Source organism: Dipodomys spectabilis, unplaced genomic scaffold (assembly GCF_019054845.1).
Source record: "Dipodomys spectabilis isolate Male_0828 unplaced genomic scaffold, ASM1905484v1 ptg000176l, whole genome shotgun sequence".
In the NCBI taxonomy this organism is placed as follows: domain Eukaryota; kingdom Metazoa; phylum Chordata; class Mammalia; order Rodentia; family Heteromyidae; genus Dipodomys; species Dipodomys spectabilis.
In genome coordinates this window covers 517,660-545,135 of record NW_024870853.1, presented here as the reverse complement: position 1 = coordinate 545,135, position 27,476 = coordinate 517,660, and the positions used below count along the sequence as shown (strand labels likewise).

Here is a 27,476-nt window from a genome sequence, read left to right as displayed (position 1 = left end):
TTATAGTACCTGGAAGACTGTCATTTCAATTTTCTTCTTTGTTCCTTCTTGGATGACTCACATTTCTTACACCAAAAGGATATGACAGAAGGGGTTCACAAAGGGTTTGGACAAATTTATGAATGAAAGGGTCATAAATATCTAGCTATAAGCAGTGAGGAGGTGCAAAGAAGAAGGAAGAACCTGCATTTTCAAAGTGTCTGTTAGGTGTCAAGACCTGGGTCTCAGACACTTGACTGTTGCTGTTCACACAGTGGGATCCGGGAATGCGATGTCTGGTAGGCAGGAAGGGACTATACCATGCTGGTATAGACAAAGCTTATTGAAACAGCACATGCTTATGTACAGCACACAAGCAGAAGTAAATCTTCAGTCAGGGGGCAGAGAGTTAATCAACAGTTTTACGGGAACAGACAATGAGAGTTTAACTTTAAGTCAGTAAGCATCAAAAGCTAATCCTTGTCAAAATGTGGAGGAGTTCTAGTAATCAAGGTTGTAAAAGTAGATAAAGCACAGGTGAGTACACAAAGAGAGTCTCGAGGCATTGTTCTACGAGGTTGACCAGGAGGAGCACAAATGGCACTTCCTGCAAACCATCATTTCAGTTGGGTGCCAGGTGCAGAACCTTTGCCCCACATGGAGGAAGGGGTATCCATTCCTCCCCCAGAGGAATGCATGCCTGCATGCACCCTCAGGGCACACAGGAGCTCAGATGGAGTCACGAGGGGGCTGATACCTCCAACACTTGATATTGTTACATCACATTTATCTTGCAGAATAATTTTGTGTATAGGTACAACATCTCTACTTAACTCCACCTTTGTTCAGGCACATAGCTTCTCCAGGCACTAGAAGTAATGTTTATTAAACTTTTATCAATTAATACAGATGAATCCTCTGATTTGTGCTTGCTTCCTTGGAACAGAACACTCAGTCTCAATTCAGACTTTTATATCCTAAAATTCTTTTTTTTTTTTGACATAAGTCAATCAGTTTTTAAAGTCCCAGTGCTTTAAGTTACAATGCAATCTGAGATATCCCCACAGCAATAATAGCAATTACATTTGTTCACAGCACTTACCTTTATATGTAATTAAACTTCCAAATAATGAATAAAAGTCAAGAAAAGAGACTTCTATTAATGCTGACCCTAGCAAATTGTCTCAAAGTATAGTGTACCTTCTATTAGTGACACAAAACATATTGCCTTCATACTGTGTTGTTTATTTTTGGCAATTATCATTAAAATGTTATCTTAAAAAAGACAAATGTTCCCAAGTATATAGTTACTGTATACTTCTGGCAGAAATCATAACACTACAACCAAAAACACATTCCTTATCTTTGGGAAATAATCTGAGAAGGTGGGGCTGCATGCACTGATTTGTTATTCTAAATCATACTGTCTAAGGTTTGTAGCCACATCTTGATCAGTGATATGGTCTGCCAAGTGTGGAGGTGGAGAACCAGAATGGTACACCTTTGGGTAAGCCATAATAAGCACACTCTCAGGTCCCAGATAGCCTTCTATTAGCTTGTTTTAGGAAAACCATTCTCAAATGAGTAAAGAAAATGGCAAAGACACAAATGACACATTTCACATTTTAGATGACCCTGTCCCAATCTCTGTGTCCACATTGCTGGGGACACACTTGACTTTGTTAGTGATTTATAGTTCCTGAATTTTACATTAGGTAGGGATAATTGAGAGACAAAGATTATATCATCAAAGAACCTGTGGGACATATCACCTATGGAACTTCTGAAAATCAGATGAAAACTTAGTGTACACATTTAAGAGCTAGTCCTTTCCTTTTTGAGCCTAGGGGATGAAAATGAGCACATATTCTAAAGGGTTCTTTGTGTGAACAGGTGACTCCTTCCCACAGTCTTTGTAATTAATTGAGAAATTAAAGTTGGTTGGATTTTGAGAGCTTTTGTTAAAAAAAGAAGGCAGAAGGACTTGGATATTTTGGAACAAGAGTCTACTATTCTGCCAAGACAGTGTGTTATTGTTATTAAAGTGTCTCTCAACAAAACGGTATTGACTGGTGAGGACGTGATTTTGATTAGGTGGAATGACTCAGCTCTTGCCCTTAAAGAAGAGATGACTTGTCAGAGCCTTACTTACCTCATGATCTGGGATCTCAGAGGATAGTGTTTTCCCTAGGATGACCCCAGTCAAATGTGTCCAGCAATAAGCCATATTAGCAAGGTTATAGCCTCCTGTCTACATAAAGAATTGTGTAGTTAGGAAAACAGGGAAAGGGATAAGAAAGAAGAAAAAGTGTTTTAATAAATGGGCTAAAAAAAACAACTCTGAACATGCAGAATGTTACTTAAACATGCTGTGATAATATTTGCAAAACAAATAGTGAACAATCTTTCATGGGAGTGATCAGATTATGTACAATGTAGAACTGGGAATTCCCAGGGCAATGCAGATTTAAATATGCCCCTGAGGAATCCAAGCTCCTTTCAGTGATTAGGAGACATCAGGAATGCCAGGCACTGATGGCTCACTCCTGAAATCCTCGCTACTCAGGAGGCTGAGATCCAAGGATCTCAATTCAAAGTGAGCCTGCAGAAAAATCTGAGGGACTCTTAGCTCCAATTAACCATGAAAACACACAAGTGGAGATATGACTCAAGTGGTAGAGCACCAGCCTAAGAGGAGAAAGCCAAGGGAGAGCAAAAGGACTTGAGTTCAACCCCTACTACCAGCATGCACACATATACACATACACACATGCACACAGATATCAAGAAGGCTGACAACTCCAGAACCCAGATCTTTGGAGGTGAGTTATCTAATGAAGAGGTTTCTGTGATGAATTTTGCAACAATTCTATAAAGTGACACTTGGATGCAATTTGTATTTTAAAGCTATTGGCAGAGGTAGTCCTAAAAGCCTCCAGGAAAGAGAAAAGGAAAGTGCTGAGAGCAAGACTTCCTTCTTCAAATATCAGCATTCTTTTTTTTACCACAAAATGCAGGCCTAGTGGCAGAGATAAAAAACAGTGAGATAAAGAAGCGATTGCTGATGGATGCTCTGACACACCTCTGTCAGGGCCTGTCACAGTCACCTAGCAGCCATATTACACTGACCAATAATCAGCATATTTTTGCTGAATAGATGTGTTCTGTCATGTAAGCATTAGAAACACTGGCCTTTAGTTAAATTCCAAGAGTGTAAGTGTTAGAATGGAAAGATTTCCTAACCACCAACACAGCCTAAAGGGAATAGATTCCAGTCTATTTTAGGTAGGATGGCCATATAGATTATTGTCCAAAATGACAGACTTTTAAGACTACAAGAGGACATTTTAGTTGTGACATTGGGAAAAATCTGTGTACTGTTTTCTTTTTTTTTTCTACTTTTTGAATATCGGAGATACAGGAGCTTCTAGAATGTCTTTTTTTTTCCAATCCTGGAGTTTGAACTCAGGGCCTAGGCACTGTCCCTGAGTATCTCTGTGCTCAAGGCTAGGACTCTATCACTTGAGTCACAGCGCCACTTCCAGCTTTGTATGTTTATGTGGTACTGAGGAATTGAACCCAGGGTTTCGTGCATGCTAGGCAAGCACTCTACCACTAAGCCACATTCCCAGCCCTAGCCTGTGTCTTTAAGGCCTGAATGGGGTCTACCTAAGTGTGAGGAAGTGGCCACCTCTACTGTCTTCAAATTAATAAGAGCTGAGAAGGATAGTTAAATGGCACAGGTATTATTTTGAACACACTGAACATAGAAAAATCTGAACTTCTAAGATGAACTTACTTGTCATGGCTACTCAATTTCAAAAAGAGTCAGTATAGGTTTTTCTTAAGTAATAAGATATCCCTGGTATACATGTAATATTTGATTTGTAAACATTTTTCTAATAAGCTGTCAAACTAATATGTCATATAATTCTTATTGATTTTACCTTTTACTGTAGTTGAAGATAATATATTTCATGCTAGCTTTGCATAAAATGTTGTCTCATGGGGCTGGGAAGGTGGCTCAGTGGTAGAGCGCTTGCCTTGCACGCCTGAGACCCTGGGTTCGCTTCCTCAGCACCACATAAGCAAAAAGAAAAAAGCCGGAAGTGGCGCTGTGGCTCAAGTGGTAGAGTGCTAGCCTTGAGCTGAAGAGCTGAGGGACAGCGCCCAGGCCCAGAGTTCAGGCCCCACGACCGGACCCAAAAAAAAAAATGTTGTCTTATGTAAGCACCTCTAATTTTTGTCCCTCTTAGGTTAGAGATTGGCCAAAGAACTAGGTTAGTAATTTTTTTTGTGCCAATACTGGGGCTTGAGCTCAGAAACTGGACACTGTCTTTCAGCTTTTTCACTCAAAACTGGTGCTCTACAACTTAAGCCACAGTTCCACTTCAAGCATTATGTGGTTAATTGGAGGTAAAAGTCCCAAGGATTTTCCTTCCTGGGCTGGCTTTGAACCACAATCCTCAGATCTCAGTCTCCAGAGGAGCTAGGATTACAGTTGTGAGCCACTGGTGCCCAGCTTAGGTTGGCATATTTGTGTTGAATGTTTACTCATTTACATAGATTTACCCACTTCCCAATATTCTCCCAATTTGGACTTTACAACAAGTTGACAAAATGACAGATTATTAGCTCATCTACCATCTTTGTATTTAGAGCTCAATTTGTTTGGCCATATTTTAACATATCCATCTATTAATCCAGCAAAATAAAGATTGTACCATGTAAGAGAGACAGAAGATGCTAAGCAAGACATATTTACAGGTGGATGAAGGCTCACAAGGTCCCCCTCTCAAATCAGTAAGTGCTTCTATTGAGTAGACCCAGATTTCTGTTTAGTAGAGTATCAGTACATGTGGAAGGTAAGATACCCAAGAGATTCTTTGGATATTTCCATTTTGCTTCATTATAACAAAACCATGCTTTGGGAAAAGAGAGCCATTCTTGAAGTCACCTTATATACTTAATCTAGTCACACGTTTTACAATTGACAAATGAGTAGAGTTAGAATTTTAGTGGCATGGTTCTAAAAGATGAGTATAAAATGTAAAAATCAAAGATCACACCAAAGGAAGATAGATCAATCTGTTGGGATCAAATCTATTCTTAAGATCTTGAGGTAATGTTTATCTTTTATTTTCAATGTTAGGATTGAACACAGGATCATGTGCATGCTAGACCAATGCTCTATCACTGAGCTATAATCCCAGCTCCAGAGGTTACCTTTTGGCAAAGGAATTGGAAAAGACTGAAGAGTGCTGAGAAGTCAATTGACATGGGGAGCTGAACAGAAAGGAGAAGGGAGCCTGTCCTTCCTCAGGCTAAAATTGGAGCTGGAAGATTTCATTGACCCAGGCTTCCATGTAATAGTAAGATTGTTTTGGTCCTATCCAATTCAAGACAACCAATGTCCTATCCATACCAACCAATAAAATAAGGCAGAAGGTGACTTTCTTTTGTACTTACCTCCTCCTAAAATGAGTGTTGCCAGTTGCCACTGAAGGATATACTTAAGACAATTGCCAAGCCCCACTGGAGTCATATTAAAGGAGCACATGGAATCCCCAGCTATTGTATCTGCTCCTAGCTGTAAGACCACTGATGTAGGATTAAAGACTTGGTACACCTCCTTTAGTACACTGTAGAAAAGAGAAATGACACAAAATGTCAGAAAAACAAAGATTTGTTTGGTTTTAGGAGTTAGTGAGGCAAGCAGGGGTATAGCTGAATTAGTAAATAGTTAAGACTCTCAGGCTTGTCAGGGACCAGTGGTTCATGCCTGTAATCCTAGCTATGCTGGAGAATTGTGTGTGGGAGGTGTTGCACAAGATTTCATTTCCAATTAATTTGAGAAAAAGCCAGGCTGGAGGCGTGGCTCAAGTTGTAGAGACACAGCTAAGCAAGTAAGCTGAGCAAGTACAAGACCTTTACTTCAAACCCTTACACTAACAAAAATGCACTCCCCCAAGTTATCAATCACATCAAACTTTCCATCAAAAAGACTGAATAAGGTTGTATGTGAATTATACGTTCATAAACATGATTTTTTCATTTTATTTTATTTTATTTTTGTAAACATACTGTACAGAGGGGTTACAATTACATGGGCAGGATAATGCCTACATTTCTTATCAAGCATTCCAGCCTCCTCCTTTGTTTACCCTTCACATCCCTTCCCATCCTCCCCCCACCCAACCCTCCCCTCCTCCCCTCTCCCGCCCGACCAATGTTGTAAAGCTCCTTTTTGACATGACGACTTGTGCTTCTCATTGTTGCAACAGGTCCACCTGTATCCTTAAACGACTTGATTTTCCCCATCTCCTCCACAAGTTATACTGACATCGAATATAGTGAAAGCAGGGGTTATACTGTGGGGGAGGGACATACAAAGCAACAAAGAAATAATCTTATAAATGCATTGAAACGAACGCACAAAAGAAAAAACACATTAAAATACATATCTAAGGGTTCATTTTCCTAACATCACATTATCTGACCTTCTCCGCTTGACTCATACATATACTAGATATTGCAAATAAGGGAAACCATGGGACCTATGTTTCTTTGGGCCTGGCTTACTTCACTTAATATAATTTTTTCCAAGTTTTTCCATTTCCTAACAAATGGGGCAATGTCATTCTTTCTGATGGAGGCATAGAATTCCATTGTGTATATATACCACATTTTCTTGATCCATTCATCTACTGAGGGGCATCTGGGTTGGTTCCATATCTTAGCTATGGTAAATAATGCTGCAATAAACATAGTTGTGCTGGTAGCTTTAGTGTGGTCTTGTTTGTAAACATTTGGGTAAATGCCCAAAAGTGGGATTGCTGGGTCATAGGGAAGCTCTATGTGAAGTCTTTTGAGGAATCTCCATACTGCTTTCCAAAGTGGCTGAACAAGTTTACATTCCCACCAACAATGAAGTAAGGTTCCCTTCTGTCCACATCCCCTCCAGCATCTGTTGTTGTTAGAGTTCTTGATTTTTGCCATTCTAACTGGACTGAGGTGGTATCTCAATGTTGTTTTGATTTGCATTTCTTTTATGGCTAGGGATGTTGAGCATTTCTTCATGTGTCTATTGGCCATCCTTCTTTCCTCTTCAGAGAAGTTTCTCTTTAAGTCTTTAGCCCACTTATTTATTGGGCAGTTGTTTCTTTGAGGATTTGTTGTTGGGGGTTTTAATTTTTTGAGTTCCAAGTATATTTTAGATATGAGACCCTTGTCTGTTGTATGGGTAGTGAAGATCTTCTCCCAATCCGTGGGCTTTCTATTGATCTTGCTAGCTATGTCCTGTGTCATGCAGAAGCTCTGCAACTTCATGCAATCCCATTTGTCCAACCTTTCTTTGATTTGTTGTGTTTCCGGGTCTCTATTCAGAAAATTTCGGCCTGTGCCAAGGAGACCTAGGGTTTCTCCTATTCCATCCTCTAATGTTTTCAGAGTGTCTGCTTTGACTCTGAGGTCTTTGATCCATTTGGAGTTGATTCTGGTGCAGGGTGATATAGAAGGATCTAGCTTTAGTTTTCTACAAGTAGTTAACCAATTTTGCCAGCACCATTTACTGAAGAGGCTGTCTGTCTTCCATTCTATTGTTTTAGCTCCCTTATCGAAGATTAGATGGCTATAGGTCTGTAGGTTCAATTCTGGGTTTTCAATTCTATTCCATTGGTTCTGAGGTCTGTTCTTATGCCAATACCAAGCTGTTTTGATTACTATGGCTTTATAGTAGAGTTTGAAATTTGGTATTGATATTCCTCCAGCAGTGTTCTTTCCGTTGAGGAGCGTTTTTGCTATTTGGGGTCTTTTATTATTCCATATGAATTTTTGGATTGCCTCTTCTATTTCCTTGAAGAATGAGGTTGGAATTTTGATAGGTATGGCATTGAATTTGTAGATACCCTTGGGAAGTATTGCCATTCTCACGATGTTAATCTTTCCAATCCAGGAGCATGGGAGGTTTTGCCATTTTCTAAGTTCTGTTTTGATTTCTTTTTTCAAGATTTTAAAGTTTTCATCATAGAGGTCCTTCACTTCTTTGGTTAAGTTAATTCCTAGGTATTTTATTTTTTGTGGGGCTATTCCAAATGGAGTTGCTTTCCTAATTTCAGCCACACTTTTCTCATTGTTGGCATATAGAAAAGCCATTGATTTTGGGGGGTTAATTTTATACCCTGCTACTTTGCTAAAGTTTTGAATCAGCTTGAGTAATTTGGGAGTGGAGTCTATGGGATTCTTTAAATACAAGATCATGTCATCTGCAAAGAGGGAGAGTTTTATTTCTTCTTTCCCTATTTGGATCCCCTTTATGTCTGCATCTTGTCTTATTGCTGTAGCTAGGCATTCTAATACTAGATAAAAGAGAAGTGGAGACAGTGGACATCCTTGTCTTGTTCCTGAGTTAAGAGGAAATGGCTTTAGTTTTTCACCATTAAGTATAATGCTTCTTGTAGGTTTTTCATATACAGCCTTTATTGTATTGAGGAATGTTCCATGGATTCCTAATTTTTCCAAAACCTTCATCATAAAGGGGTGTTGGATCTTGTCGAATGCTTTTTCTGCATCTATTGAGATAACCATGTGGTTCTTATTCTTGCTCCTGTTGATGTGATGAATATTATTAATTGATTTGCGTATATTGAACCAGCTTTGCATCCCTGAAATGAATCCTGTTTGATCGTGGTGAATGATTTTTTGGATGAATTGTTGAAGTCGATTGGCCAAAATTTGGAGAAGTTTTGCATCAATGTTCATCAAAGAAATGGGTTTATAGTTCTCTTTCTTTGATGAGTCCCTGCCTGGTTTTGGGATGAGGGTTATGATGGCTTCATAGAATGTGTTCGGTAGTGAACTTTCTCTTTCAATTTCATTGAAGAGTTGGAGGAGTATTGGTGTGAGCTCTGCTTTGAAGGCCTTGTAAAATTCCGCTGTAAAACCATCTGGTCCTGGAATTCTCTTACCTGGGAGGTCTCATTGCTGATTCTATTTCAATGCTTGATATGGGCCTGTTAAATTGGTTTAACTCATCTTGGTTTAGTTTTGGCATGTCAATATTTGCTAGGAAAAGGTCCATTTCTGTCAAATTCTCAAACTTATTAGCATAAAGTTTTGAGAAGTATTCCGTTATAATGTTCTGAATATTGGTTCTTTCCATGGTGATGTTTCCATTGTCATCTCTGAGTTTATTTATTTAGGTGTGTTCTCTTCTTTTTCTGATAACATTTGCTCAGGGTCTGTCAATTTTGTTAATTTTTTCGAAGAACCAACTCTTTGTTTTGTTGATTCTGTCTATAGTTTTTTTTGGATTCTAATTCATTTAATTCTGATTTAATTTTAAGTATTTCTCTGAGGATTGCCTTTGCTGTGTCCCAGAGGAGCTGGTAATTTGTGTGTTCATTTTTGTTGAATAGCATGAACATTTGAATTTCCTTTCTAATCTCTTCTATGACCCACTCGTGATTCAGCAGTGTGTTGTTCAGCCTCCATGTGATACCGGACTTTCTTTGGTGGCTTTTGGTGTTGAGTTCTAATTTTATTCCCTTGTGGTCAGAGAGAATGCAAGGTATAACTTCAATGTTTCTGAATTTAGACAAGTTTGCTTTGTGGCCTAAAATGTGGTCTATTTTAGAAAATGTTCCATGTGCTGCTGAGAAAAATGTGTATTCTGATGCTGCTGGGTGAAATGTTCGGTAGATGTCTGTTAAATCTAGTTGATCTATGCAGCTGTTTAGATCTGCGGTTTCTCTGTTGAGTTTTTGACGAGTTGCTCTATCTAGTGGGGAGAGTGGTGTGTTAAAATCCCCAACAATTAATGTCTTTGGATCTATATGGGATTTGAGGGAAAGTAGTGTTTCTTGGATAAATTTGGGTGCTCCATTGTTTGGCAAATAGATATTTAGAATTGTAATATCCTCCTGAAGGAGAGATCCCTTAATTAGTATGTAGTGACCTTCTTTATCTCTTCTCATGAATTTTAATTTGAAGTCTATTTTATCTGATATTAGGATTGCAACTCCCGCCTGTTTATGGGGGCCGTTTGCTTGGTAGATTTTGTTCCAGCCTTTAATATTGAAAATGTGTTTGTTTTTACGGGCAAGATGTGACTCCTGAAGGCAGCCGATAGAAGGATCTTGTTTTTTAATCCAACTAGACAGTCTATGTCCCTTAATTGGAGAATTAAGTCCGTTAACGTTAAGAGATAGGACTGAGAGGTATTTGGGAGTTCCTGCCATGTTATCCACCTTCTTGGGGGCTGCGAAAACTGGGTTCTTCCTATGGTTCTTGGATTCTCAGTTTGGGTGCAGTTTCTTGGCCTTTATTGTGGTCTTGTTGGTTTTCTATGTGTAGGACATCTTCTTTTTTTTTTTTTTTATCGGTCGTGGGGCTTGAACTCTGGGCCTGGGTGCTGTCCCTTAGCTCTTCAGCTCAAGGCAAGCGCTCTAACACTTGAGCTACAGCGCCACTTCCGGTTTTCTGGTGGTTTATTGGAGATAGGAGTCTCACGGTCTCTCCTGCCTGGGCTGCCTTTGAACCGCGACCCTCAGATCTCAGCCTCCTGAGTAGCTAGGATTACAGGCGTGAGCCACCAGCGCCCGGCTTTGTGTAGGACATCTTTAAGAATCTTTTGTAGGGCTGGTTTGGTGGAGATGTATTGTTTCAATTTTTCTTTGCTATGGAAGGTTTTTATTTGGCCTTCAGTTATGAAGGAGAGTTTAGCTAGGTACAGTATTCTTGGTTGATAGTTGTTTGATTTTAGGGCATGGCATACTTCATCCTTCCCTATTTGGGTCCCCTTTATGTTTACATCTTGTCTTATTGCTGTAGCTAGGCATTCTAATACTAGGCTGAAGAGGAGTGGGGAGAGTGGACATCCTTGTCTCATTCCTGAATTTAGAAGAAATGCCTTTAGTTTTTTGCCATTAAGTATAATGCTGGCTGTAGGTTTGTCATATACAGCCTTTATTATATTGAAGAATGCTCCATGTATTTCTAGATTTTCCAGAGCCTTCATCATTAAGCTGTGTTGGATCTTATCAAATGCTTTTTCTGCATCTATTGAGATAACCACGTGGTTCTTCTCCTTGCTCTTGTTGATGTGATTAATAATATTGTTTTATATATATTGAACCAGCTTCGCATTCCTGAAATGAATCCTGTTTGATCGTGGTGTATGATTCTTTTGATGAGTTGTTGAAGTCGATTGACCTAGATTTTGTTGAGAAGTTTTGCATCGATATTCATTAAAGAAATGGGTCTATAGTTCTCTTTCTTTGATGAGTCCCTGCCTGGTTTTGGGATGAGGGTTATGCTGGCTTCATAAAAAGAATGTGGTCGTGAATTTTTGCTTTCAGTTTCATTAAAGAGATGGAGGAGTATTGGTGTGAGTTCTGCTTTGAAGGCCTTGTAGAATTCAGCTGTAAATCCATCTGGTCCTGGACTTTTCTTGGGTGGGAGGACTTTTATTGCTGCTTCTATTTTGATGCTTGATATGTGTCTGTTAAGTTGTTTTAAATCATCTTGGTTTAGTTTGGGCATGTCAATATTTGTTAGAAATTTGTGCATATCTTTCAGATGCTCAAACTTATTAGCATAAAGGTTTGAGAAGTATCCTCTTATTATATTCTGAATCTTGGCTGTTTCTGTAGTGAAGTTTCCATTCCCACCTCTGGGTTTGTTTATTTGGGTGTGTTCTCTTCTTTTTCTCATAAGATTTGCTAAGGGTCTGTCAATTTTGTTAATTTTTTTTGAAGAACTCACTCTTTGTTTTGTTAACTCTATAGTTTTTCTGAACTCTAATTAATTTAATTCAGATTTATTTTTAATTATTTGTTTCTGTTTACTGGATTGGGGTTTACCTTGCTGTTATTTTTCAAGAAGCCTTAGGTGCCTCATTAAATTGCTGGTTTCAGATCTTTCCAATTTGTTGATGTAGGAACTCAGAGCTATAATAAACTTGCCTCTGAGTTCTGCCTTTGCTGTGTCCCAGAGGAGCTGGCAATTTGTGTGATCATTTTTGTCGAATATCATCAACATTTGTATTTCCTTTCTAATCTCTTCCATGACCCACTGGTGGTTCAACAGTGTGTTGTTCAGCCTCCATGTGTTACAAGATTTCTTTTGGTGGCTTTTGGTGTTGAATTCTAATTTTATTCCCTTGTGGTCTGAGAGAATGCAGGGTATAATTTCAATGTTTCTGAATCAATTCCAAACTTCAAACTCTACTACAATGCCATAGTAATCAAAACAGCTTGGGACTTGTACCAGAACAGACATGACGACCAATGGAATAGGAAGACCCAGAAATGAATTCACAGACCTGTAGCCACCTAATCTTTGACAAGGGAGCTAAAGAAATAGAATGGAAGAAAGACAGCCTTTTCAGTATATGGTGCTGGCAAAATTGGTTAAACACTTGTAGAAAACTAAAACGAGATCCATATATATCCCCCTGCACCAGAATCAACTCAACTCCAAATGGATCAAAGACCTCGAAATAAAAGCAGACTCCATGAAAACATTACAGGAAAGAATCGGAGAAACTCTAGGGCTTCTTGGCACAGGCTGAAATTTTCTTTTTCTTTTTCTTTTTTTTTTATTGTGAAAATACTGTACAGAGGGGTTACAATAACATGGGCAAGATAATGAGTACATTTCTTATCAAGCATTGTAGCCTCCTCCTTTGTTCCCCCTTCTCATTGCTTCCCATCCTCCCCCGTCCCCCCACCCAATCCTCCTCCCCTACCCCATCAAAGTTGTAAAGCTTGTTTTCAACATAACGACTTGTACCTCTCATTGTTGCAATGGGTCCACCTGTATCCCTATTTTAACGATTTGCTTTTCCCTTCCCCTCCACAAATTATAACGACATCAAATGCAGTGAAAGCTGGGGTTATACCGTGGGAGAGTGACATACAAAGCAACAAAGAAATAATCTTATATATGTGTTAGAAACAATTGCATGAAAGAAAAAAAAAACATTTGAATACATACCTTAGGGTTCATTTCCCTAACATCAACCTTTTCTGCTTGACTCAGACATGTACTAGTTATTGCAAATAAGGGAAACCATGGGAACTACGTAAAAATATGGAACGCTTCACGAATTTGTGTGTCATCCTTGTGCAGGGACCATGCTAATCTTCTCTGTATCATTCCAATTTTAGTATATGTGCTGCCGAAGCAAGCACTGAAATTTTCTTAATAGAGGCACAGAAGCTCAACAAATCAAAGAAAGGTTGGATAAATGGGACTGCATGAAACTACAGAGCTTCTGCATGGCAAAGGACATAGCTAGCAAGATCAACAGAAAGCCCACGGACTGGGAGAAGATCTTCACTAGCTATACAATGGACAAGGGTCTCATATCTAAAATATACTTAATACTCAAAAAACTAAATCCTCCAACAACAAATCCGCAAAGAAACAACTGCCTTGATTAACAACTAAAGACTTAAAGAGAGACTTCTCTGAAGAGGAAATAAGAATGGCCAATAGACACATGAAGAAATGCTCAACCTCTCTAGCCATAAAAGAAATGCAAATCAAGACAACACTGAGATTCCACCTCACCCCAGCTAGAATAGCTTTAATCAAGAAATCTAATAACAACAGATGCTGGAGGGGATATGGCCAAAAGGGAACCCTATTCCATTGTTGGTAGGAGTGTAAACTTGTTCAACCACTCTGGAAAGCAATATGGAGGTTCCTCAAAAGACTCCACATAGAGCTCCCTTATGACCCAGCAATCCCACTTTTGGGCATTTACCCAAAGGATCACAAACAAGGTCATACCAAAGCTACCAGTACAACCACGTTTGTCATAGCATTATTTATCATAGCTAAGATATGGAACCAACCCAGATGCCCCTCAGTAGATGAATGAATCAAGAATATGATACACACACACACACACACACACACACACACACACACACACACACACACACACACAATGGAATTCTATGCCTCCGTCAGAAAAAAAATGATATTGCCTCTTTTGTTAGGAAATGGAAAGACTTGGAAAAAATCATATTAAATGAAATAAGCCAGGCCCAAAGAAACATAGCTCCCATGGTTTCCCTTGTTTGCAGTGACTAGTACATGTCTAGGACAATCAGAGTAGGTCAAAGGCTATGTACATACAACCATATGAGATAATGTTAAGCAAAATGTACCCCAAGACAGAGACACAAGAGGTTTTTTGTTGTTGTTTTTTCTTTTTCTTGCTAGTGTTTTTAATGTACTTACAACACACTATGTGATTCTTTTGTTTCTATTGTATGTTCTCTCCCATGGTATAACCTCTGTTTTCACTGTATTTGATGCTGGTGATCTGCACCTTGTGTGTGTGTGTATATATATATATATATATATATATATATATATATATATATATATATATATATATACACACACACACATTTGTAATTTGGGGAGGGAAGGGATATTGCCGAATGCTTAAATGAGGATGCAGGGTGACCCAATGTGACGATGAGATGTACAGGACACTATATTGAAAATGAACTTTACAATGTCAGGGTGGGGGGGCGGGAGGAGTTGGGGAGATAGGGAGGGAAGTGATGGTAGGGGGAAAATAAAGGAGGAGGTAACGATGCTCACTATGAAATGTACTCATTACCCTACTCATGTAACTGTAACCCCTCTGTACAACATTTATACAATAAAAAATTAATAAAAATGGGCTATATCTCTCTGAAGATTGGTAGTCTTTCACCTCCAACTGATAAAGAATTGCATTTCATGTAACATTTGTTCATTCCCCCCCTTTTTTGTGTTACTAGAAATTAAATCCAAGTCCTTGTACATGCTAGGCAAGCACTCTACCATTTGAGACATACTCCAGCCTTTTTGTATTTGTATTTTTATAAGACCTGGTTAAATTAGCTCAGTCAGGTCTGGAACTCTCAATATTCGTGCAGAGATTGTGAGTTCGAAGCCAACCTCAGCTATGTAGCAAGACTACCTTTAAAAAATCAACATAAAAAGCAAATATAGTCAGATTCATGTGGCTCATGCCTATAATTTTAGCTATTCAGGAGGTTGAGACTTGAGGATCTTGGTTCAAAGCCAGCCCAGGCAAAAGTATTTGAAACTTAATCTTCAATTAACAAGCAAAAAGCTGGGCTAGAAATGTGTCTCAAGTGGTACAGTACCAAATGTGTGCAAGAAAGTCAAGCAAAAGCATGAGGTCCCTAGTTCAAGCCGTGGTACTAGCCAACAAAACAAAATAATAAAAAAAAATGCAAAAGTCTATCAAATAAAAGCATCTCAATCTGTCAGTTTAAGGTGTATCTTTGGAGATTAAACTTTCTCTGCTTCATATATGAGAGAACTGGTTGAAAGTATGTGTGCCAAATGCCTTCCTCTACCTCCTTTCCTACTGTGACATGTCCTTTGTACTGCTCCTCTTAGTGGTTAATTTCTCTACTGGGGTCTAGATTTTCCCCTTGCTATAGTGGCCATCTATCCTCCTCATGCAGAGGCTGGGAGCAGAAAGGGGGAGGGGTTTTCTTACATCTTTAGTCTCTGTTTCACTCTATAGGCTAAACCATTCATCTACTTCTCTTTCTCAGCTCTATAAAGTTATGTAGTTCTGGCCCTTAATATCCAATTCTTGTAATCCACTTTCTGATCAACATGTCTTATTGCTTCTTTCTCAGAAGCAATTGGCTAATTCTACTTTAAAAAATACAAACTACAGTTAACCATCTGTGGGTACTGTTTCAGTAAAAAAAAAAAATCCAAAATATATTTAAAACAATTAACTGGGTGCTGCTGGTGGCTTATTCTTGTAATCCCAGTGTCATGATTCAAGGCTAGCCAGGTAGGAAAGCTTGTTATACTCGTATCTTCAATTAACCACTAAAAAGCTGGAAGTGGAGTGTGGCTAAGGTGGTAGAGTGCTAGCCTTGAGAACAAAAGCTCAAGGACAGTGCCCATACCCTAAATTCAAGCCCCAGGACTGGTACAAAAACAAAAACAAAACCCAAACAATTATTTCCTCATTTAAAATGCATAATAATTTTAGTATATTTATAGAGCTTTACAAGTATCACCACCGTGCAGCTCAGAACATTTTTGTTACCCCCAAAAGAAAACATCTGCCCATTAGCAGTCATTACACCCCCACTTCTTCAACCACAAGCCCCTGGCAGCCACTAACCTATTTTCTGTCTCTACAGATTTAGCTACTTTTGACCTTTCATGTAAGTAGAACCACACAATATATAGTCTTTTGTGTCTGGTTTCTTTCACTTAGCATTAGTTTCTAACATTCATTTGTGTTATGGCTTGTATCTATCCCTACTTTCCTCCCTCCCTCCCTCCCTCCCTTTCTTCCTTTTGCCAGAAGTTGGGCATGACCTTAGGACCTCACACTTGCTTGGCTTGCTTGCTCACAGCTGGTCCTCTATTCCTTGAGCCTTGCCTCTATTCCAATATTTTGCCAGTTGTTTTGGATATGGAATCTGCCTGGGATGGCTTGAAAACAAGATCATTCTGATCTTAGTCTCTGAGTAACTAGGATTACAGGGATGAGCTACCAGCACCTGACTATTTCTTCTTAATATTTTGTTGTATGTATATGCCACATTTTGTTTATGTAGTCATCTGTTAATGAACATTCGGGTTAGTTCCAGTTTGGGGCTAATATGAATAATGTTGCTATGTACCTCTGTGTGCAAGTTTTGGAGTGAGCACATTTTCAATTGTCTTGGGTTTACATACTTAGGATTGGAATTGCCAGGTCATATGTTAACTGTTTAACCATTTGAGGAATTGACAGGGAGTTTTAGAGGGTTCAAAAATTTTCAACATTCTCACCAGCACTTATTTTTTGTCTTTTAAAAAATTATAGTCATTCTCATGGGTGTGGTGTGGTTCTTCATTCTGTCAACCCTAGAGGTCTCCTGCCTTAGACCAGCATTCTACTGCTGAGGTGTTACACCCCATCTCTCAATGAGGTCTTGATTTGCATTTTTTAGTGACTAAGAAGCCGGGTCTTTTCTCGTGTTCATGGCCATTTGTACATCTTCTTTAAAGCAATGTCAATGTCAGACTTTTACCCACTTTTCCATTGGGCTACCTTTTTCAAAATATTGAGCTGTAAGATTCTTAACATATTCTAGATTCATCCTTTATCAGAGCTATGATTTGCAAATATTTATTATCATATTGTGAGTTATCTACATTTTCTTGATAGTGTCCTTTACAATGCAAAAGTTTAAAATTTTCACAGTCAATTTTACCTATTTCTTCCTTTTTTATTTTTGGTGTCATATCTAAAAGGCCATTACCTTATTCAAGGTTATGATAACTCAAAGCTATAGTTTATTCTAAAAGTTTTATTGTTCATATTTAGATCCTTGATCAAAATTACCTTCTGTCTAAGGTGAATGTAATGGTCTAACTTTGTTCTTCAGTATGTTGATACCCAGTTATCCCAACACTATTTGTTGCTAAGACTGTCCTTTGTCCTATCAAATAATCTGGCCCCAATGTGTAAGTCACAACTGTGGGGATTCATGTACTGGGTGTTGAGGGCTCATGCCTGTAATCCTAATTACTTTAGGAGGCTGTGATCTGAGGAAAGTAGTTCAAAGCAGCCTGGCAGAAAAGTTCAAAAATCTTCTCCCAAAAAACCAGGAATGGAGTTGTGGCTCAAGTAACAGAGTATTAGCTTTAAGTGAAAAAGCTAAGCAAGAACATGAGGTCTTGAGGTTAAGCCCTGGTATTGGGACAAAATAATGTGGGAATTCATTTCTGGTCGCTCAACTCTGTCCTACCAGTCTATATATCTATCATCCACAGGTTCCATTCTGTCTTAATTATTATAATTTTGTGGTAAGTTTGGAAGTGAGAAAGTATGAGTTTTCCAACTTTGGCTTTCCTTTTCAAGATTGGTTGGGCTATTCTGGGTTGCAGACAAAACTCTCATTGTTCATTCTAATCACCTAACTTTTTTAAATTGACAAGTAGGCCTCTATGTTTATACTATAGCCTTCCTTTAAAGGCTATCTCAAATTCTTTCTCCTCTATGAGTGAAAATAATAATAGCACCTAACATTTCTCAAGCATTTTATTCAGAACAGAGTACTGTTCTTTACACTTTATATGACCTTCATAATTTATAAAAGATGGGCATTATTAATCATGTTTTACCGAGTATTGTTTATATACTTTGTATGCACTAGTATATTTACTCTTCATAATTTATAAAACAGGTATTATTATTAACTTTGCCTTGCAGATGAGCAAACTGCATCACAAAGAGATTAAGAAATTTATACACAGTTGGGGGCATGGCTCAGCAGTACAGCACTTGCTTGAATTCTAGTTCCTAAATCCAAATCGGAGCTACAGCTTGGCACAGTCTATGCTTGAAACTATAGCAGTCTACCTGCTTCTGTGACTTCCTGAGTGGCTTTCTGATCTGCACATCAGGTGCTGTGCCAGCAATCTCACCCAAACTATTTCATGTAATAACAGCAGCCACCAGTGCCATCATTTTTTGAGTGTTAATCTTTTCAAGGAAACTGATCTTATTATTCCTTCATTCAAAAGCCTTTACTGGCTCTCCTAACACTTACAAAATATGGTACAAATTTTCATAGTTGAGAATCCTAGTTCCCATGATGTGGTTCCCACCCATTCTTTTTCAATCTTTGCAACTTCCTCCTGTCATGCCCTTTACAGTCCAGCCAACCTAAACCACTGTGATCCTTTGTAGACAGTGCTGCCTCTTCTAACTTTGATCTTACTCTATGCTCTGCTGTTCAATTAGTATATATTCAAACTTGACCTACATTTTATAAAAGCACATACCCTTTCACACATTTTGTAAAGACATAGTAATTAGGTACCCTTTGAAACCTGGATTGACTGTTACCTTCCTAATTAAGTCTTTTTCTCGAGTATTTACTACCTTTGAATGCCCACAGCATCTTACATCTTATGGTTTTTACAACCTTTTATGTTTTATTTTGTTCAAATGTGTATGAATATGAAAATAAAGCTATAGCTAACAATTTAAAACTTCCCCTAACTTCCTTGAGGGTAGAGTCAATACTTCATACATAGTAGACATTCAATAAATAGTCATTAAATGAATAAATGAATGAAACTGCTTTGGGAAAACTTTCCCTAACTACTGTAAATGTATTGTTTGCTATACAGCAAACCATTAATTTTAGGTTTTGTGAAAGTGTAAAATCTCTTCTCCAGAAAGGAGGGGGAGGACAGGCATGCCATTATATTAGTAACTTCCCCATAAACACATAAGAAATTCATCTGAAATGCAGTTTTCTTGATGAGAAACCTGATTGCCCCCATCCCAGTCTTTAAGAGTCTGGTTTACAGAGGAGGCTATGTAAATGAGGAGAAGTACCTAGCAGGCTGCTTCCCAGGCTTTGATTTGGGGGAAGGCAGTAGAGCTTGTGTGTGGGGGGGGTGAAGACATGTATGATGATTTTAAGTAAAAGCTCCAGACAAAATTATTCAAGCATTCTCTTTCTCTCTAGTCCATCTGAGTGGATTCTAGCTTCTTCTGCATACCCATGACATCATTCCTTGGTGCCATTTTCCCTCTCACATCAGGAGATGGATAGGTCTGTTGGTTAAAGAATTATAATCCCAAAGGGTTTATCTCTGGGCCATGGATGCCACAGAGATGGTGTTAACCATGTCTCTGGAATGTTTATTCCACATCAGGGTTGATGGTGAGGTATGATAATCCAAACCTGTCCCTCTAGCCAGGTCTAGATCCTATCTCCTGACTTCTAGCTTGCACTCCAGCCTCAGCCAGCCTTGCATCTGCTCAACTTTCCAAGTAATACTCTCTGTACCTTCTAGAGACTTTCTTACTACAGATGAAAGAAAGGAGAAATTCAAAATTTTTTAAAAAAAAGGCTAGGCTGCAGAGGGAGAATGGGAAGAAATACCTGTTACTAATGCTTTATGCTCCTAAAGTCAATTTTCTAACTTTTGAGTTATTGTTAGAAGCAAAAACTGCTTGCTAGGGCATAAATTTCAAAATGTATTGTATTTGATGGGATTCAGAAGGGGGACTGTGTTAAGGACCCAAAATATCACTAATCAGTCCCAACTGGGAGTGGGTCAACTGCTCATAGATATGTGTTTTCTAAATTCCTTCAATCTGGTCTCAACTCAGGTACTGCTGACTCATCTGGTAACCATTCAACCTGCCCAGGGACACAACACATGGCAAATGTCTCAGCAGTTCCTGAATAGCTATTACAAATGGGCCTGGGAGGCAGGGAATTGGAGGGAGGTGCTCCCTGCAGTGAGGATGATGTGTCATTTCACTGGAGACCTTAGGTGCCTCTCAAATACAACCAGAATACATTTAATTTCCTACAAGTTTTTTTATTCTGCTTTTAGCAGCAGACAAGCTATACTGGCTCCACAAACTTCTAAAATAAAACATCCAGAACTAAGAAAAGAAAACAAACCTCAACCTCCTAAACCCACCAACCAACCAACCATCCACATCCCTTTTGTTGTTTTAAGTTTCATGATATAGTTTCTTCACACTTGATCTTTTCTCTCATCTTTGAGTCCATTATATAGAAACATAGATTTGGAATGGCTTCTCTTTTTTTGCTTTGTAGTGACTCTGCTCCTCAATTTGATGTCACCTTGGCAACAGAAAGGGCTGCACACAATTTTTAGCATATTGTTACTTATCTCTCACTATACCTCTTGGAAGTAAACTATTCTCATTCACACATTATTCTCATTCACACAATGAAAGGTGAGTCATCCAGAAGTAAAGGATTTTACCAATGGCTTGAAGTGAATCATCAGAGCTAGAATTAGAACTCTATTTCTAATTTGAATCCAGTGTTATCATCACTAAATCACAATACTCTTGACTTTTTTCATTTGGAAAAGCAAGAGGCATCAGCAAACAGGGGGTATATTATCTGGGTAGGGAGTGGGGTGAGGAAACAAACAGGCTGGTCTAGGGAGTTAACAAACAAAACAAAATAGAAGAGTCAAAGGATAGCTCTGCTAATAGTCTTTTATATGATCTGGGATAGGTCCTTTTACTGCACAGGAAGCACCAGGACGGCCATGATGCAAGTTACATTTGACTTTGTGTCACGTTATTTGAACTTAGATCTCATCCATTCCCAATCTCCTAAGCAGCCTGCACAGTGTCCAGCTCAGAGAACACTAGTCCTGGAATCAGGTGAACTTGTATCCAGTGTTCACATGGCAACTTGAACAAATCACTTCCCTTCTCAGTTTTCTTTCCTATAAAACCGAAATAACAATGCTTGATTAGAAATGTACTCATTACCTTTCCCATGTAATTGTAACCACTCTGTATGGTATTTTCACAATTAAAAAAAAAAAGATGATGCTAAACAAAATGTAAAAAAAAAAAAAAAAAGGAAAAGAAAAGAAATAATACTCTTCGCCCCTCACAGGGTTATTGTGAGCATTAAATGCTACCATATTTTGAGTATCTTCTCCCAGCACCGCACACAGTAAGTGTAAGGTTTTAGGCAAGGAAAGAACATGCAGGAGGAGGAAAGGTGAAGGAAGAAAAGTTTATTGGGCTATACCCTGGGCAAACTCCCTAGAAGGATCAGAGAAGTCATGCAGTCTGGTTGTAGCAGGGTTTATATGGCCAGGGTCAGCAGGAACTTTTAGCAAGTAACTTGTTTTTGTGAGTTTGAACAGTTTCAGGCAGTGCCCCCGAAGGACAAGATGATTGGGACAGGTGGTGTATTAGGAAGTAGTTTTTTCAGCTGCCTCTGCCCTCCAGCAGCCTGTCAGTAAGCACTCCACAACACTGAGTGAAAAAAATGAATAGCCATAAGTCAGGTCCTTCAAGTGCTATGTTAATACTTTCAGTCCACTAGGAAACCGTTGAGTTCTGCACAGCACACCATAGCAGTGACTTCCTGAATAGTACATTAATGGTCCCCAAAAGCAGAGAGAAATTTCATAGTGCCTCTGCCTGGTTATACCTGTTCTGGAAATACAATAATTCATTTTCCAGTGCTGCCAATCTATTACCTTTCACCAGACACAAAATTTACCCCAAGAAGAGGCAGAAACACAAGTGCCTTTCTGATTTATAGAGCTTGGAAGAATATATTATTCAAATTGAAACTGACTTCTCTGATGTCTTAGGCAAAAAATCAGATTGGAAGCCAAATAGCTATTTGGTCTTTGGAGCCCCTGGACAGTGATGCCCTGGGCGAAGGGGAGAGTTGGAGTGCTTCCCAGCTGTAGTTACATTTGTGTGTATATTTACTGCTCAGGCTCATACTCTCCACACTTGCTTTTCTCTCTCTAAGCATTCAAGAATTCACAACTTACCTAAAGCACAGTTTAATACATGAGGAGAGAGGCCTTTATCTGTTTCTCATTTCCTAATCATAGTTTCTCTTCTCTCTATATAACCTAGACCTCTTCTCTTTCAATGCCATTGCTCTGCTTTTCGAATTTAGATGGACAAAAAAATGATTTAACAATAAATATGCTCCAAGCCCTTCCTTCACCCTTCTTTACCCTAGAGGGCCTCCCTAACATTCAAAGCCAAAATCCTGCCATATAGTTAACACCTGGCGCAGTTCACCACAATATAATATCTTCCTCTCCCAGATGATTGGAAATCTGTACAATGCCATCACACAATGAGGTGTGCAAGAAAGAGTATAGGGATTGATTTTCATCATTAACTTGATATTGCATGGTTTTTGTGGGACTTCAAAGGAAATGCATTTTTATTACTTTTAAGTACTGCACATAGAGTGACTCAAACTCATATTTTAGCAGTTATTTTTCTGGGGCAGGATGTATTTTAAACATGTCTATGTTGGAGTATCTCGTGGATCATTTAGGATCAGTGTCCTGTTGCTTGATGAAATCCAGATGGGGAAACTGGGTCTCTGGCAATGGCTGCCAGATCTTCTCCATATGAAATCTCTCTAGTCTTTATGCAAATTCAAAATCCCATATCCTGGAAATCCCAAACCAATCAAGTGGCACTCAGTTTCTTAGTTACTGGACCAAACACAGGGAAGCAATTCATTCTTCCTTGAGGAAATAAGCATTTCTTACATACATCTATCTTGGCACAAAAAGGGCTTCCTAAGCAAATTAATAGTGCAAACAGGATTCCACTGGGGAATGTTTGCCCTACTTAGGAGAATAAACTTTTTATGCACTTTATGCACATCCACTTACATACAAATAATTGATATACTAATTAGAAATGATTCTTAAAGTCCCTTCCCTGAAGTGCTATACTATGCTCTGGAGTCTACTTTGAATTACTAGCATATCCAATACTTGAAAGTAATATAAATTGACTTCAAACATTGCATGATTCAAAATTACTTTCTTCTAATTAAGCTGAGTTAGGGAGGCTTGCCTGTATTTAAATAAGATATTTTGTGACTTAACCCCTCCTACATCTATGCTATTCCTCCCCCGCCCTCTTTTGGGGATTCTCTTGTGAGGAGCTAGCACCCACAAACCTATTCACCTCTTGATGTGGGCTGACCCCCTGGACAAAGTCACAGACGCTGACCAGTATCTTAAAAGATGGAGTTTATTGGATTGACTGGCCGGAGCTAACTCAACTCGGGAGTGAGCAGCCCCGAACTCAAATAGCTCAGGGTTTATAAAGGCAAAAAAATGCATTCTTTTAGAGCAGATGCAAGCAAGATGGTGTAAAGGAGCAGAACTTAGCAGTTATTATGCAAGCATGTAAATCATAAACATTCCTGAAACAATTAAAACCATAAATACCCCTGTAACAATTTCTTGACCTAAAGCAACGGGCAGGTCCTGGTTTGGGAGCCAGGTGTTTTGCTTTTTCAAACTAGTAATTACAGTTGAAGGGGCAGCCAGGGGCAAATGGGCCAGTTATAGTAGAAGGGGCAGCCAGGGGGTAAATAGGCCTTGTCCTTTCCTCAGAACTAATTGTTCCAGTTCAATCCTGCCTTGCAAAATTTGGCCCTATTCTTAAAAATCAATAATTTTATGTTTCTAATTTCACACATTATATTCTTTTTGTTGTGTGTGTGTGTGGGGGGGGGGGGGGTCATCATACTCCCTTACTACTTTGCCTGTCTCCAGGCAAATGCTGCCTTTTATCCCTGGCACACACCAGTCTCTGACAACAGAGCCTAGAGGCCAGGTGGACACGTCAGTAACGAGCACATATGTAACAGCCCCCCCCACCAAGGAACACAAACCCCACCTCCCCACCAAATCCGCAAGCCAAAATGACTAAAGTGGTAGGCTAGTTTAAATAATTGCTTAGGGTAAGTTGTAACCTCATTGATCACTTGCATGTGGCCCGACATGACTACAATTTTGTGTGAGTGTTCCAATGCTATTGGCCACCTGTGTGTGGCCAGCCTAAACCACATGGCCTGTTCCCTATCAAAGTTAGCCTGTGCAGCTGGGCGGGGTTTGCTCTCTGCCGAGGCGGCCCTGACCAGCCAGTCTGTTTCTAGATGCTTGGTGCAAAATATAGCTTTGTCTGACTTTTGCTTTGTTTCAGTCTTGTTCCTTTGATCACGGACCCCAATATTGGGATCCACCCAGATATCTTGGGGCTCATCCGGGATCAAACGATGAGGACTGAGCCAGCATCAGAATTTCTGAGAAAAACCTCCGGCGATAAGAGGGGGTTTGAGTCCCCCATACTGTTTCTGGGCGTGCAGAGCCCCAGGGGGTCCCACTGGGGAGAAACTGGACTCAGTATTACTCCCCAGGGCTGGAGTGGATGCAGTGATGTCCCATCCCTCCATCTGTAGATCATCAGGAAGAGGCTCGAGTCTCCTGAGGCAGTCAGGGGACCAAGGGGGTTTGAGTCCCCCAAGGCTCCACCAGTGGCAGTTTACATTTCTGAGTTGGGATTACATCTTGGTTGTTCTTGGGCTTAATTTCCTGCTGAGGAGAAGGAGCCCTGAGTCTGTCTTTGTTTTATCTTTGTGGTGTCTGCTGTGTTGTTTGTTGTGTTTGAGGAAATGGGAAGAAAGGTAGTAAGGAATCTGTGACACCCCTAGGCCTTGTCCTAAGATCTTAGCCTCAGGGGGTCTGAACATGGGGGAGAACCTGCCATTCTGAGGGGACAGCCGCTAGGAACCTATTTCCCTTGCTCCAAGATGACTGAGATTTCTCCTCTGCCTTAGAAGGCCCCTGGGTCAATGTTTGTAGGAGAGAGGGTTCGAGTCCCACTTGTAAATGATGGTGAGATGTCACCCCATTCACTGAGACCTGATTTTGTCTTAGTGGCCACTTGTTTGTCTTGTTTATTTTGGTGTGTTTTCTGTTCTATGTTTTCTGAGGTGGGGAAGTTCTGGGTGAGTGTGGCAGGCTCACTCAGCAGACTCTGGATTCAGCTTGCTGAGTGAGAGTGGCACAGAGTTCTGGTAGGGATGAACTGGGAGCTCATTAGTCCCCAACTCAGCCTTTGGTTGTTTTCTTGTCTTGTTCTATTTTAAAATTGGTACCAGTTTTAAATGTGGATCCTTGGTTTTTGTGTTTATTTGCGTTTTTGCTATTTATTTGAACATATCTAGGGGAATAAAACTTCTAGCCTCCAGCTGGGCCTAGTCACAGACCTGCTATCTCCCCCTCCCTATGGGGCATGGAAGGTTGCTGGACCAGTTTCATCCTCTTCAAGCCTCAGGCTGCATTTTCTCCTTGTGGAGGCTGCCAGAGGGGTGGGTATAGAAGGCTGTGTGCCTGATTTTGACTTTTCAGCTGGTCCTGATTAGGTAACATTTTTGTAAAGTGCTCTTGTCTGAAATTGGGTAAAATCAGACCAGTTTAGTTTCAGGTGACCCCCTCAGCCTTCCACCAACAGAAGGTTTTCAAAAGACCAATCGGTGAAATGCCTTGTAAACAAGCAAGCCCTGGGAAAATGAAGCACAACAAAGGTACTTTGTTAAAAAAAAAAAAAGAAAATATTGTCTTAAATCTTTGTTTAAAAATTTTAGAAAATGTACATACAACTGATTTTCACTTATGTATGCTTTAAAATCTGTGTGTGTGTGAACATGTTCAGGATAAAAACTGTCAGCATGCTGTAACAATTGGGTAAGTTTAAAATTCGAAAGGTTATGAGATTTGGATATTACCAAAAATTTTTAAAGAATTTTTCACATTGTTTAAATGGCTTTTAAAGGATTCTTTGACTTGAAAATTAGAAAATCTGGTATTTTAGAATGCATAAGGCTGTTTACACTGTAATCAAGTTATCTGGCTTAACAAAAAGGCATTGGCTGTTTGAGATTTAGTTCCCTTGGCTAAAATTTGGGGATTAAATATTAGAAATTTAAATGTAAAGGTTTGTTTAACACTGTCAAATACTTTACATGTTCTGTCTGTCTAAAACTGTGTATTTCCTTCAAGAACCAAGGGAAAAACTTAGACGCCAACAGAAGACCTATCTTTAGAGGTGACAGGTGAACTGGCAGAAGTGCAGCTCAGCCAGTCAGGCATGGTGGGAAAAGGCCCTGGGGGGGAGTACACACGGGGTGGAAGAGGGCAAGCTGGCACAAAGGCAGTTCATCTACCCCTAAAGAGTTGGATTGGGTGTGTGCCATTACATAGGAGGAGCCAAGTCCCTTTTTCTTGCAGATAGACACTGGGAATATGATGGTAAAAATGAATGATGTGATAATCTGATCAGTATTGCTAAAACTGCCCCTTGAATGTATTAAAATTAAAAAGGCCTTAAAAAGAGGGTTAAAAAGTTTATCTGTATAATGTGATTTGCTCTCAATGATATTCTGCAATAAGGCATAAAGGTGTTAAGTCTAGCTTCTTGGTACATTGGTGGTGATTGTAATTCTTTCATTAAGGAAAAACTGTTAGTTGAATTCAAAAGTTTTTAATGTGTATCTGTTTTAAAACAAGCAGTCAAGAGGCAATGAGTGACACCTAGCCTTAAGATTTCAAGTGATTTTTCAAAATGCAACTGAAAACTAAAGTATAAAATATTAAAACAAATTAATAAGAGGCTTAAAAATTAGGAATGGATTTCTGGATATAAAGTTTCAAAGTAAAATTGTTCTTAACATTTGCCTCAAAGTGCAAAAAAAGGAAAAATTAGGATTACCAAAATAATTGCTTAATTGATATTTCAGTTTGCTCTTATAGGGTTTTTTTTGTGTAAAGATACTGTACAGAGGGGTTACAATTACATGGGCAAGATGAAGAGTACATTTCTTATCAAGCATTGTAGCCTCCTCCTTTGTTTCCTTTTCCAATCCTTCCCCTGACCCCCACAATCCTCCCCCTCACTCCCCTCCCCTGCACTTTTATAGGTTTTTTTTTGTAACAGTTCCCAGCAGGCCCACAAAAAGGAGTGAGGATTCTTACAAGTTTGTCAGATGTAACTTTGGCTCTTAAGTTTCAGGCAAGAGCATGCTTAAAAGCTACTTCTATGTTGACCACCTTGTTGCTTTTAA

The 27,476-nt window shown here is 39.3% G+C and overlaps 1 non-coding gene and 1 pseudogene across 1 annotated transcript; both read right to left on the bottom strand.

The window, feature by feature from the left end:
• Positions 1–1,387: 1,387 nt before the first annotated feature.
• LOC122120628 overlaps positions 1,388–27,476 on the bottom strand; it is a 64,624-nt pseudogene continuing 38,535 nt past the window's right edge.
• Positions 13,066–13,172, bottom strand: LOC122120701. Its single transcript, XR_006149776.1, has one exon. It is a non-coding gene; the product is annotated as a U6 spliceosomal RNA (small nuclear RNA).